This window comes from Dama dama, chromosome 6 (genome assembly GCF_033118175.1).
Source record: "Dama dama isolate Ldn47 chromosome 6, ASM3311817v1, whole genome shotgun sequence".
Classification (NCBI taxonomy): Eukaryota; Metazoa; Chordata; class Mammalia; order Artiodactyla; family Cervidae; genus Dama; species Dama dama.
Genome location: NC_083686.1, coordinates 43,074,828 through 43,086,269, shown reverse-complemented (window position 1 = coordinate 43,086,269; position 11,442 = coordinate 43,074,828). Strand labels below are relative to the sequence as shown.

The following is an 11,442-nucleotide window of genomic DNA, read 5'->3' as shown; positions in this document are numbered from 1 at the left end:
ATTTATAGGGTAAGAAAAGCGATGAAAGTCATCTATTAAGTACTATGGTTGTGAAGAGAGTAATGAATGTGATTTGGTCAAGGGAAACATGAAGAGCAGAATTTTGAAAAATAGATTACTCAGTGCAAAGGTATTGTGGGTTAGAATCATGTACGGACACAAAATCTGGAAAAAGGATGATGAGTTCAGAGAACTGTAGTTTAACTGTGCAGAGTATGTTAGGTGTACGTGTGTGTGTGTGTGTGTGTTCTCTCAGTAATGTGGAACTAACAAGGAATTATATGCAGGAAAGAAAAGAATAAAAAATAATACTGTGACCAGCTTAGTATTTTGGAAAAGTTTGTGTAGTGCAGGTTTTTTCAACCTCAGCACTACTGACCTTTGAGGCCAAGTAATTCTTTGTCGAAGGAGGCTGTCCTGTGCACTGCATGACTTTTAGCAGCTTCTACTCGGTGTCCATCAGATTGTGAAAACCAAAACTGTCTGCAGGCTTTGCCAAACATTGTCTTGCGGTAAGAGTCAACCTGGTTGAGAACTACAGCTGTAGTGGAGTGGGGGTGGGAGGAAGACAATAAAACTGGAATCTAGGAAATACCTCATAATCTCAGAAAGCAGGCTACAGTTTGGACTGTGAGCCTGATCTCAGTGATGATTAGGAGGCAGGATTGACTTTGACTTGAGAGATGAATGAAAACCAGAAGGCAAGGCGGAGGCACAGAGCGGCCCAAGAAACTGTATGATGAGGGGAGAGAAACCTGAGTGTCACTTTGAGAAGTATCAGTGAGTCCACCCTGAAGACTACACAGATGCATGAAGGTGGAGCCCTCCCCTCAAATCCTACATGTGTCTGGAGCATCAACTTCAGGCCAGTTATTTCAATGGAGTCTTAATTTCACTCTGGCTTTTTTAGTTAGTCCAGAGAAAAAGAAGCATTTGCTTCTGCAGTCAGGTTGGTTTTATCCTGGTTGAAAGGCAGGTGTGCGTTTTGACTTATTTATAGTTGTACGAGCATTCACTAATGTAAATCACATCTGCACTGGATGCAGCTGGTGTTTTTGCAGGAGCTCTGTCCCAGCCCCCTCCTCATCACCACAAACACACGGCAGGGACAGCGGTGCCCGGGCACTGGATCTTCTCCACAACCGCATGGTGTGGTCAGAACAGACAGAGGTAGAGGACTTGCCCAAAGTCACACAGCTTCACTGAGTTGGGGGGCAGAGCGGGACGTGAACCCAGCCTAGCTCCAGTGAGCTGAACCGTCATGCACTACAGGCCAGCCGACGGTGTGTGCGCAGGTCTGCTGAAAGAGCCGCAAACCGGCCCCGCCTCTGGTGAACGTGGACCGATTTCAGCGGCACAGAAAGGCCACGGCAGGGACTGCAGAGGATGGGAGGTGAGGAGCAGCAGTCGGCGTGATTGCAAAGAAGAGGAAGGAGCGGGACAGAGTTTTGTTTTGTTTCTGAAAGATCAGAGAAATGTTCACACACTGCTTCACAGGTCAGAGGAAGGATCAAGTAAGCAGGAGAGAAGATGTACAATAGTCTCTAAGTGTCTGTGATTAAGAACCTGGGAGGAGAGCTTTTCCACCCAGACAAGGGCTACTAAGCTCAGCACTCACGTGTGGACCAGATAATTCCCTGTTGTAAGGGGCTGTCCTGTGCATGCATTATGCTTAGCATCATCTCTGGCCTCCACCCATTACCTGCCGGTAGCATCACCCCATTGTGAGAAAATCCAGTGTCTCCTCACTCACATTATCCAGCGCAACTTTTTGAAATGATGTGACTACTGGGCAGTTGAAAAGTGGCTAATGCAAGTAAAGAACTAAATTTTAAAGTTTATTTAATTTTAATTAACTTATTGAAATAGCCACATGTTGGCTATTTAGCCACATAAGGCTACCATATTGGACAGTGTCACCTAGAGAAAACCCAGCTCTGTCAGTATCCTGGGATCAGTCCAATCCAACATCCCTCTTCTTATCAGAACCCATCTCACTTTATAGCCAAAATCCTCAAGGTGAACAAGGTCAGAGAGAGCTAGCTGATGGTGTAACAAAGATGGTTCTGTCCAACAAAGGCTTTTTATCAGGGCTGTGGGACTATCCACAGTGGGTGTTATTAACCTAACTATGCAACCATCAAAGCCTGTTGCCTCACCTTCAGTAGCATATGACCCATGTGCTTCTGATATATAGTATCCACCTTGTCCAACGAAACAGGAAGAAGGTTGGAAGCCACAACTATAAACCAAGCTGACTGGTTTCCCTTAAGAAAGAAAGAAGGAACTTATTTTATACAACAAAAATCTACCAACCAATATAAAACTGGTAAGTAAAAACAGGGTCTTAAAAGCACCTATTTTGCAATTATTACAGATGTTTCTTAAAGCCACCTATTTGACGTTTCTTCTCAACAAAGCCACAAATCATATTGCATTAGTGAAGAATTCAAATGTTAAATCTGTATAGTAGGGACTTCTCTGGTGGTACAATGGATAAAAATCCACCTGCCAATTCAGGGAAGATGGATTCCATCCTCCAGCCGGGGAAAATTTCACATGCTGTGGAGCAACTAAGCCTGTGCGCCACAACTACTGAGCCAGTGCTCTAGAGCCTGGGAGGGGTAACATGAAGCCCATGTACCCTAGAGCCTGTGATCAACAAGAGAAGCCCCCTCACTGCAATGAAGAGTAGTCCCCATTGGCTGCAACTAGAGAAAGCCCACACACAGCAACAAAGACCCAGCACAACCCAAAATAAGTAAATAATAATAATAAAAATCTGTATAGCATTCTCATGAGTAAACTCAAGATATAAAGAGGAAGACAGGAGTGGAGGAGGAGTAGAAAGTAAAAGAAGGATTTTCTGGAGAAACAAAGGACTAAAGCTACAAGGGAAACCTCCAAGAGAGTAGACACTGCCTTGTCCCCTGGTTCAGTGTTTAGAACAGTGGCTTGAACATCAGAGTACTCTAATTAGTTCTACTGAAAAGTTACTATAACATATACTGAATTTACAAGCACTAAGCTGATGTGGAAGAGAAATGTGACCAAAGTAGGAAAAGCATGTTTTTAAAGGGAAGCATCCCACCAGCCCCTGCTGGACATTGAAGAAGACAGAATGAGGTGCCTGAAACATGATCAGACTTAACAACTTTTCTGAAAACGAAGGAGATGGGCGCCCCAAGGCTAACCAGGCCAAGGGGAGGTGGCGGCCCTGTCGATAGCCTCAGCGCCCTTGGCGATGCAGTAATCGGACTCCAGAAGCGTACTGAAAACAGTGGACTTGCCAGCGTTGGTGGCGCCAACCAGGTAGACGTCGCCGCGGCAGCGCCAGGAGCGCTGGAGCGCGGAGATCTTGGCGCTGATGAGCCGCACGTCTCTGAGCACCTTGCGGATCTCGGACGGAAGATTTGCATTGTCCTCCCCGTCCCATGGCCGGTCCCCGCTGAGATGTTGTGGCCTTCGGTAGCCGCGGGGCGGCAGGAGCCCGGCGCCGATAGTCATCCCACAGTCGCTCCTGGAGTCGCTGCTGGTAGTCGGGAGTGTCCTGGGGCATAAGGGTCACCATGCTTCCCAGCACCATCAGCAGCTTGGGGCCCACCAGAGCGGGCAGGTGGGGCAGCAGGGCGTCGGGCAGATCCAGCAGGTCCACCTTGTACAGCACCAGGGCGGGCTCGGGCCGCCGCAGCGCGGCGCTCACCACCCCCGGAACTGTTCCGGCTCACCTGAAGGCGCAGGGCGCGCCGGTGATGCACCAGCACTCAGCAGTGTTGGCACACGGTCCGGGAGCGCCTGCCGGCCGGCCCGTGACCTCTGCAGCCGCCTCTCCTCCCCTCGCCGCTGCCGCCGTCGCGCCTCCTCCTCCCGCCGCTGCTGCAGCTTCCGCAGCTGGTCTTGGAGGGTCAGTTCCGGCTCCGAATCCCTGGACGCATTCGGGGAACAGAAAACTCTCCTCCAGGTCAGCCCCTCCTGGGATACCCCCAGTCGCCGTCGCGCCACGAGGAAGGCCACGTCCCAGGCCCGCTGGGGGCCGGGAGGAGGAGTCGGCTGCGCGTCTCCCGGAGGAGCGTCTCCCGGACGCCGTGGCGCGCTCCAGTGGGAGTGGGTCCCCGCAGGAAGCCGCAGAGAAGTCCGCACGCGAGGGCGCGGGCAGCATCATTATGCTGGAGAGGGCAAAGGGGCGGAGCCGCCTGGGGCAGGAGCACTGTGGCTGGGGAAGCCACGGGGACAGGCCCGGAGGACCTGAGGATTGTCGCCCTGAAGCTACTTCTCCCGCGTCTAATGGCGTGAGTTCTCTGGATGAAGGCTCTATGGCCCAAGAACCCATCTGAAGCGGAGATCAAGACATCGGGGACTTAAGACTAGAGTGTGTTGGTGGAATAGGCTTGCGAGTGAGGGTCTGTTCATTTTCAGGCTTCTTCAGCGCGCCGCCGCTGGCACTACCCGCTAGTAAAAAATCTTATTTTTAAAATCTTAGTGTTTTTCGTCTTTGGAACTAGGAGAGGAAAAAGAAAAGTTGAAAATCGAATGCCGCAGACTTATAGCCACAACAGAAACCTTTTATTAATACATCTTCTTGGCTTTTCCCCCCATGTGTCATTATGCGTGCGCGCTCAGTCGCTTTAGTCGTGTCCGACTCTTTGCGACCCCAGGCTTCACTGTCCATGGGATTCTCCAGGCAAGAATACTGGAGTGGGCAGTCATTTCCTTCTCCACGGGCTCTTCCCGACCCAGGGATCAAACCAGCGTCTCCTGCAAGGCAGGCGGATTCTGTATGGCTGAGCCACCAAGGATCCCTTGTGTCATTATGTAATAGGACTAAAAAGCAAAAACTTTTCATTGCCTATATCCGAGGCCGAGCGTGTAGGAGGGATCAGCCCTGTCTGTAAACCACTTGAAGCGTCCGCCTGCCATTTGCGCATGTGCAGAATTTCTAGCCGTTAGGAAACCGTAACCTACGCTTTGCGCAGGCGCAGAATTTATATTGCCGCCCCCAGCGTAAGACGAAGAGCATTCTGGGAATGCCGGAGGCTGAGGTGCTCTGGTCTGACGATACCTGTGTGTGTGGTTGCTCGGCCATTCTGTCTGTGATTAAGAGTTTGTCGTGAACCGTTAATCAGTATGTGTCACGCACACAAGGGTACGTGAACACTCAGAACACTCCGCGGCGAGCCATCTAAGGCGGGAAACGTGGGGAGCTGGACGAGTGAAGGATTTCTGGCCTCATTCCCGATCCAGGATTTTTGGGCTTCCCTGGTGGCTTAGGCGATAAAGAATCTACCTTCAATGCAGGAGACTCGGGTTGGATTCCTGGGTGAGGAATATCCTCTGGAGGAGGGCATGGCTACCCGCTCCAGTATTCCGGAGAATTGCCTGGAGAGAATTCCGTGGACAGAGGAGCCTGGCAGGCTACAGTTCTTGCGGTCGGAGGCGACTGAGCGACCAACATTCTTTCACTTTACCGGGCCGGTCGGACCACGTCCCCAGTCGTTTACCCACATTCTCCAGGCTGGGAAGGAGTCCGGGATTTTGAGAGGTGGAGGGTTCGGGAAACGTAGCCTTTATGATCTCGGTTGGAGGGACTCTTCTTTCGGTTGTCTGCTTCTCGGTAAATCTGACACTCCCTTCGCGTATTGAAAATAGCGTACAGAAACAGGACAAATTCCTCTGTTCTGACTTTGATGCAAAGGGCAGCTTTCTTGATTTCCCTTAAGGCCAAAGTTAATGGATTTATTGAGTTGGTGAATTTTTGAGCCTCAGCCTGTGCCAGGCACTGTGCTTGGCTCTGGAAATACACCGTGGGACAAAGAATGGAGTGGGCGGTGGGGAGCAGGCACTGATCTGGTTTGGCATTTCTTCATGATGTCATGTGCCTATGTAAATTATCCTAAAAGATGACTTTTACATATACTCTTTCCACAGATGACACAGTTCTAGGCACATATTTTACTGAACACGGTCAACGTATCTCTTTTTTTTCTTTTAATATGTAGAATTCTTAGTCATGTCTAGTGTATTTTGAAAGCTCCCAGTTCCATTCTCTACAGCTTCTGTTTCAAACGTCGTTTTCTTCTAGCTCCTTATACCTTTTTCAACCCTTTCATTTCTCCTTATTCTCTCAGTTGCTTCATGGAGAAAAATAGATGAAGAAGCTTAAACGCTACTATTTATTTCTGTCACCTTGAGTCTAGAAATCATTACATTCAAAATTGAAACCGTTTTTTAGCTCAGTTTTCGAGGTCATGTATTCTCGTGGTTCATAAACCATGAAAATGTTAACTGTGAGGTCTTATTCTTTTCCACCTTCCTTTCCTGTCCACCATCTGCTCCTCTGTAGGTAACCACTATTTTAGATTCTTAGCTCTCCAGATGCTTCATTTATATTCAAGGAAATACAAATAGTATTCTATTTTTCCTGCTTTTACAGAGCAAAAGTAACTTTACACTGTTCTGTACTTTTATTTTTTGCTTTATATATCTATATCCAAAAGATTTTCATATCAGTACATAGAGAGCATCCTAATTTTTTTTCACAGATATGTAGATTGTATGGATATACTATAACTAAAGTTGTGTCTTGATGTATAGTTGGGTTATTTCCAGTCTTTTTCTGCTTCAGACGTGCTGTAATGAATAATCTTGTACATATCATTTTGTTCAATACAAGTATATTCTGCAGGATAAAGTTTTAGGTATAGAATTTCAGGTTAGAAAATGGACACTTGTTACACAAATTATTAACATTTTGCTAAATGATTCCAAGCGACCACTGTAGTTGATTGTGTTAATTAATATTCTCATTAGCAATGTATAATAATCCTGTGGGAAAAGAGTTAACGTTAGATTGGTGATCACATTTGCTCTAGCATTGAGTCTTCATTAAATTCCTGCTTGTGTCCTTTGATATCACTGTTAGATATGCTCTTATCAGGTTTTAGACACTTGTTTTTCAGCTGGCTTCTTTTTATGTGAAATATTACCTCTCTCTTGTCCTTGGGAAAGCATGTTGAATATTTCCTTTTTCCTTCAGTATTTTAAGAAAATGAGTGACATCTCAATTGATAAATAAAATGGACATTTTTAAAACCTTATGTAAACCCTTTGGTAGTCAACACTGTTGATGACTTTGCCATGAAAACTCCTTCCTTCCATCTGCTACATCCCTCTCACTTAATTCTCGCCTGTGTGACTTTTTTTCTCATCCTCTTCTGCTGTTCACGTTATTCCTGGATGATTTCATTCATTCTCCGTAGCTTCAGTTACCATGTATGAGTGGATGACTCCTAAGTACAGTTGACCCTCCATATGGGTAGGTTCAGCATCTGGGGATTTAACTAACTTTGGATGGAAAATATTTGGGAAGAAAGTTCCAGAAAGGAAAATTTGAATTTACCTTGGGCTGACAAGTATTTATAGGCATGCTTTTTAAAATTTTGCTCCTCTTTATATGCTTCACAATATTACATTCTTTATAGATTTAGCTTTATGACAACCCTGAATTGAGCAAGTCTATTGATGCCATTTTTTAAACTGTATTTGTTCACTTCATGTCTCTGTGTCACATTTTGGCAATTCTTGCAATATTTCAGGCTTTTTCATTATGTTTTTTATGGTGATCTCTGATCAGTGATCTTTGATTTTACTACTGTGAGTGGCTGAAGGCTCAGATGATGGTTAGCATTTCTTCACAAAAAAATGTATTTTTAAATTAAGGTGAGTGCATTGTTTTTTTATTTTTAAATTTTTATTTATTTTATTTATTTTTGGCTGTGCTGGGCCTCAGTGCTTTACAGGCTTTTCTCTAGTTGCATAGAACAGGGACTGCTCTCTAGTGGTATGTGGGCTTCTCATTGCAGTGGCTTCTGTTGGTACAGAGCATGGGCTTTAGGGTGTGTGAGTTGCAGCTCCTGGGCTCTAGAACACAGGCTCTGTAGTTGTGGTACACAGGTTTAGTTGCTTCATGTCATGTGGGATCTTCCCAGATCAGGAGTTGAACCCATATCTCCTGTTTTGGCAGGCAGATTTTTTACCACTGAGCTACCAGGGAAGCTCCTACATTTTTTTTTAGACATAATGCTTAGTAGACTATGGTGTAGTGTAAACATAGCTTTTATATGCCCAGCAGGCTATCTCTCCTGTTCTGTGTTTTTATTTTTGTGCCAGTACCATACTGTTTTGACTAGTGTAGCTTTGTGGTATCGTCTGAAGTTAGGGAGCCAGACTCCTCCAGCTCCATTTTTTCTTTCTCATGATTGCTTTGACTCATCTGGGTGTGTGTGTGTGTGTGTGTGTGTGTTTCCATACAAATTTAAAATTTTTTTTCTAATTTTCTGAAAAATGCCATCGGTAATGTGATAGAGATTTCATTGAATCTGTAAATATCCTTGGGAAGTATAGTCATTTTGACAAATTGATTCTTCCAATCCAAGAACAAGGGTTTTCTTGGATCGGAAATGTTTGTGTCATCTTCCATTTCTTTTGCCACATTTTATAGTTTTGGGGATATAAATCTTTTGCCTTCTTGGATACGTTTATTCCTTGTGTGTGTTTTACTCTTTTTGATGTGATGGTAAATGGGATTGTTTCTTGAATTTCTCTTTCTGATCTTTTGTTGTTAGTGTACAGAAAAGCAAGAGATTTCTGTGTATAAATTTTGTATCCTACAACGTTACCAGATTCATTGATGAGCTCTAGTAGTTTTCTGGTAGCATCTGTAGGATTTTCTATGTATAGAACCATCTGCAAACAGTGACAGTTTTTCTTTCCCAATTTGGATTCCTGTTATTTCTTTCTGTACTCTGATTGCTGTGGCTGGGACTTCTAAAACTGTGTTCAATAAAAGTGGCAAGAGTGGATATCCTTGTCTTGTTTCTGATCATAGAAGAAATGCTTTCAGTTTTTCACTGTTCAGTATGATGGTAGCTATAGGTTTGTCATTTACAGATTTTGTTATGTTGAGATAGGTTCCCTCTAAGCCCACTTCTGGGGGTTTATTACCATAAATGGGTGTTGAATTTTGTCAAAAGCTTTTTCTGCATCTATTGAGATGATCATTTGGTTGTTGTTAATCTTTTTCAACTTATAATGTGGTGAATCACACTGATTGATTTGTGGATATTGAAAAATCCTTACATCCCTGGGATAAATCCCACTTAATCATGGTGTATGATCCTTTTAATAGATTGTTGGATTTGGTTTACTAGTATTTTGTTTAGGATTTTCTATGGTCATCAGTTACATTGGCTTATAATTTTCTTTCTTTTTTTTTTGTGGTATCTTTCTCTGACTTTGGTATCAAGTAGATGGTGGTCTCATAGAATGAGTTTGGAGTGTTCCTTCCTCTGAAATATTTTGGAATAGTTTCAGAAGGATAGGTGTTAACTATTCTCTAAATGTTTGGTAGAATTCACCTGTGAAGCCATATGTGCCTGGACTTTTGTTTGTTGGAAGTTTTTAAATTACAGTTTCAATTTCCCTACTTGTGATGGATGTATTCATATTTTTTATTTCTTCCTGGTTCAGTCTCAGAAGATTGTACCTTTCTAAGAAATTGCTCATGTATTCAAAGTTGCCCATTTTATTGGCTTGCTTGTAGTAATCTCTTATGATCCTTTATATTTCTGTGGTGTCCCTTGTAACTTCTCCTTTTTCATTTCTAATTTTATTGATTTGAGTCCTCTTCCTTTTTTCTTGATGAATCTGGCAATAAGTTTATCAGTTCCCTTTGTCTTTTCAAAAAACTGGATTTTAGTTTCATTGATTTTTGCTATTTTTTGTCTCTATTTCATTTATTTCTGCTTGATCTTTTAAAAATAAACTTTTTATTTTGTATTAGAGTATAGCATATTAACAATGTTGTGATAGATTCAGGTGAACATTGAAGGGACTCAGCCATACATATACATGTATCCATTTTCCCCAAACTCCATTCCCATCCAGGCTGTGACATAACATTGAGTTTCTGCTCTGATCTTTGTGATTTCTTTCCTTCTACTAAGTTTGGATTTTGTTTGTTCTTCTTTCTCTAGTGACTTTAGGTGTAAGGTTAGGTTCCTTATTGGAAATTTTCCTTATATCCTGAAGTTAAGATTGTATTAAAAGCAGAGACATTACTTTGCTGACAAAGGTCCATATAGTCGAAGCTATGGTTTTTCCAGTAGTCATTAATGGGATGTGAGAGTTGGACCGTAAAGAAGGCTGAACACCGAAGAACTGATGCTTTTGAGCTGTGGTGTTGGAGAAGATTCTTGAGAGTCCCTTGGACTGCAAGGAGATCCACCCAGTCCATCCTAAAGGAAATCAATTCCTGAATATTCATTGGAAGGACTGATGCTGGAACTGAAGCTCCAATACTTTGGCCACCTGATGTGAAGAACTGACTCATTGGAAAAGACACTGATGCTGGGAAAGTTTGAAGGTAGGTGGGGAAGGGGATGACAGAGGATCATAATTGGATGGCATCACTGACTCAATGAATATGGGTTTGAGCAAGCTCTGGGAGATGATGATTGACAGCGAAGCCTGGCATGCTGCAGTCCATGGGGTTGCAAAGAGTCGGACACAACTGAGTGACTGAATGACAACAACAAAATTGTGTACGACAACAACAAGATTGTGTTACTATAAACTTCCCTTTTAGAACTGTCTTTGCTGTATCCCATGGGTTTTGGATCCTTGTGTTTTCGTTTTCATTCATTTTTATTTTATTTCTTCTTTGATTTGTTCAGTGATACATTGATTGTTTAGTAACATATGGTTTGGTCTCCATAAGTCTGTGTTTTTTACAGTTTTTTTCTTGTAGTTGATTTTTAATCTTATAGCATTGTGGTCAGAGAAGATGCTTGATATTATTTCAGTTTTCTTAAATTTACTCAGGCTGGCCTAGTGGCCCAGCTTGTGATCTATCCTGGAGAATGTTCCATGTGCACTTGAGAAGAATATGTATTCTGCTGCTTTCAGATGTAATGTACTATAAATACACCCAATGGTGTAATATGTCTATTAAGATCTTTGTTTCCTTATTGATTTTCTGTCCATTGATGTAAGGGGATTGTTAAAAGTCCCCCACTATTATTGTATTACTATTGATTTCAGCTTTTATGACTGTTAGGATTTGCTTTCTATATTGAGGTGCTTTTATGTTGGGTGCATATGAATTTAGAAAGCTAAGACCTGGTGGCCCAGTCAGTAAAGAATCCTCCTGCAATGCAGGAGACCTGGGTTCGATCCCTGCATTGGGAAGATCCCCTGGAGAAGGAAATGGCAACACACTTCAATATTCTTGCCTGGGAAATCCCATGGACAAAGGAGCCTGGCAGGCTACAGTCCGTGGGGTCCATATTTACAATTATGCAAGACAGAAAAAGAGACAGAGATGTATAGAACAATTATAATGTCTCTTTGGGTTGATCCCTTGATTATTATGTAGTATCCATCATT

The 11,442-nt window shown here is 43.4% G+C and overlaps 1 pseudogene; it reads right to left on the bottom strand.

Annotated features, from left to right (window-relative positions):
- Window positions 1–1,825: 1,825 nt before the first annotated feature.
- LOC133058717 (nitric oxide-associated protein 1-like) lies at window positions 1,826–5,083 on the bottom strand (annotated as a pseudogene).
- Between the last annotated feature and the right edge of the window lie 6,359 nt (window positions 5,084–11,442).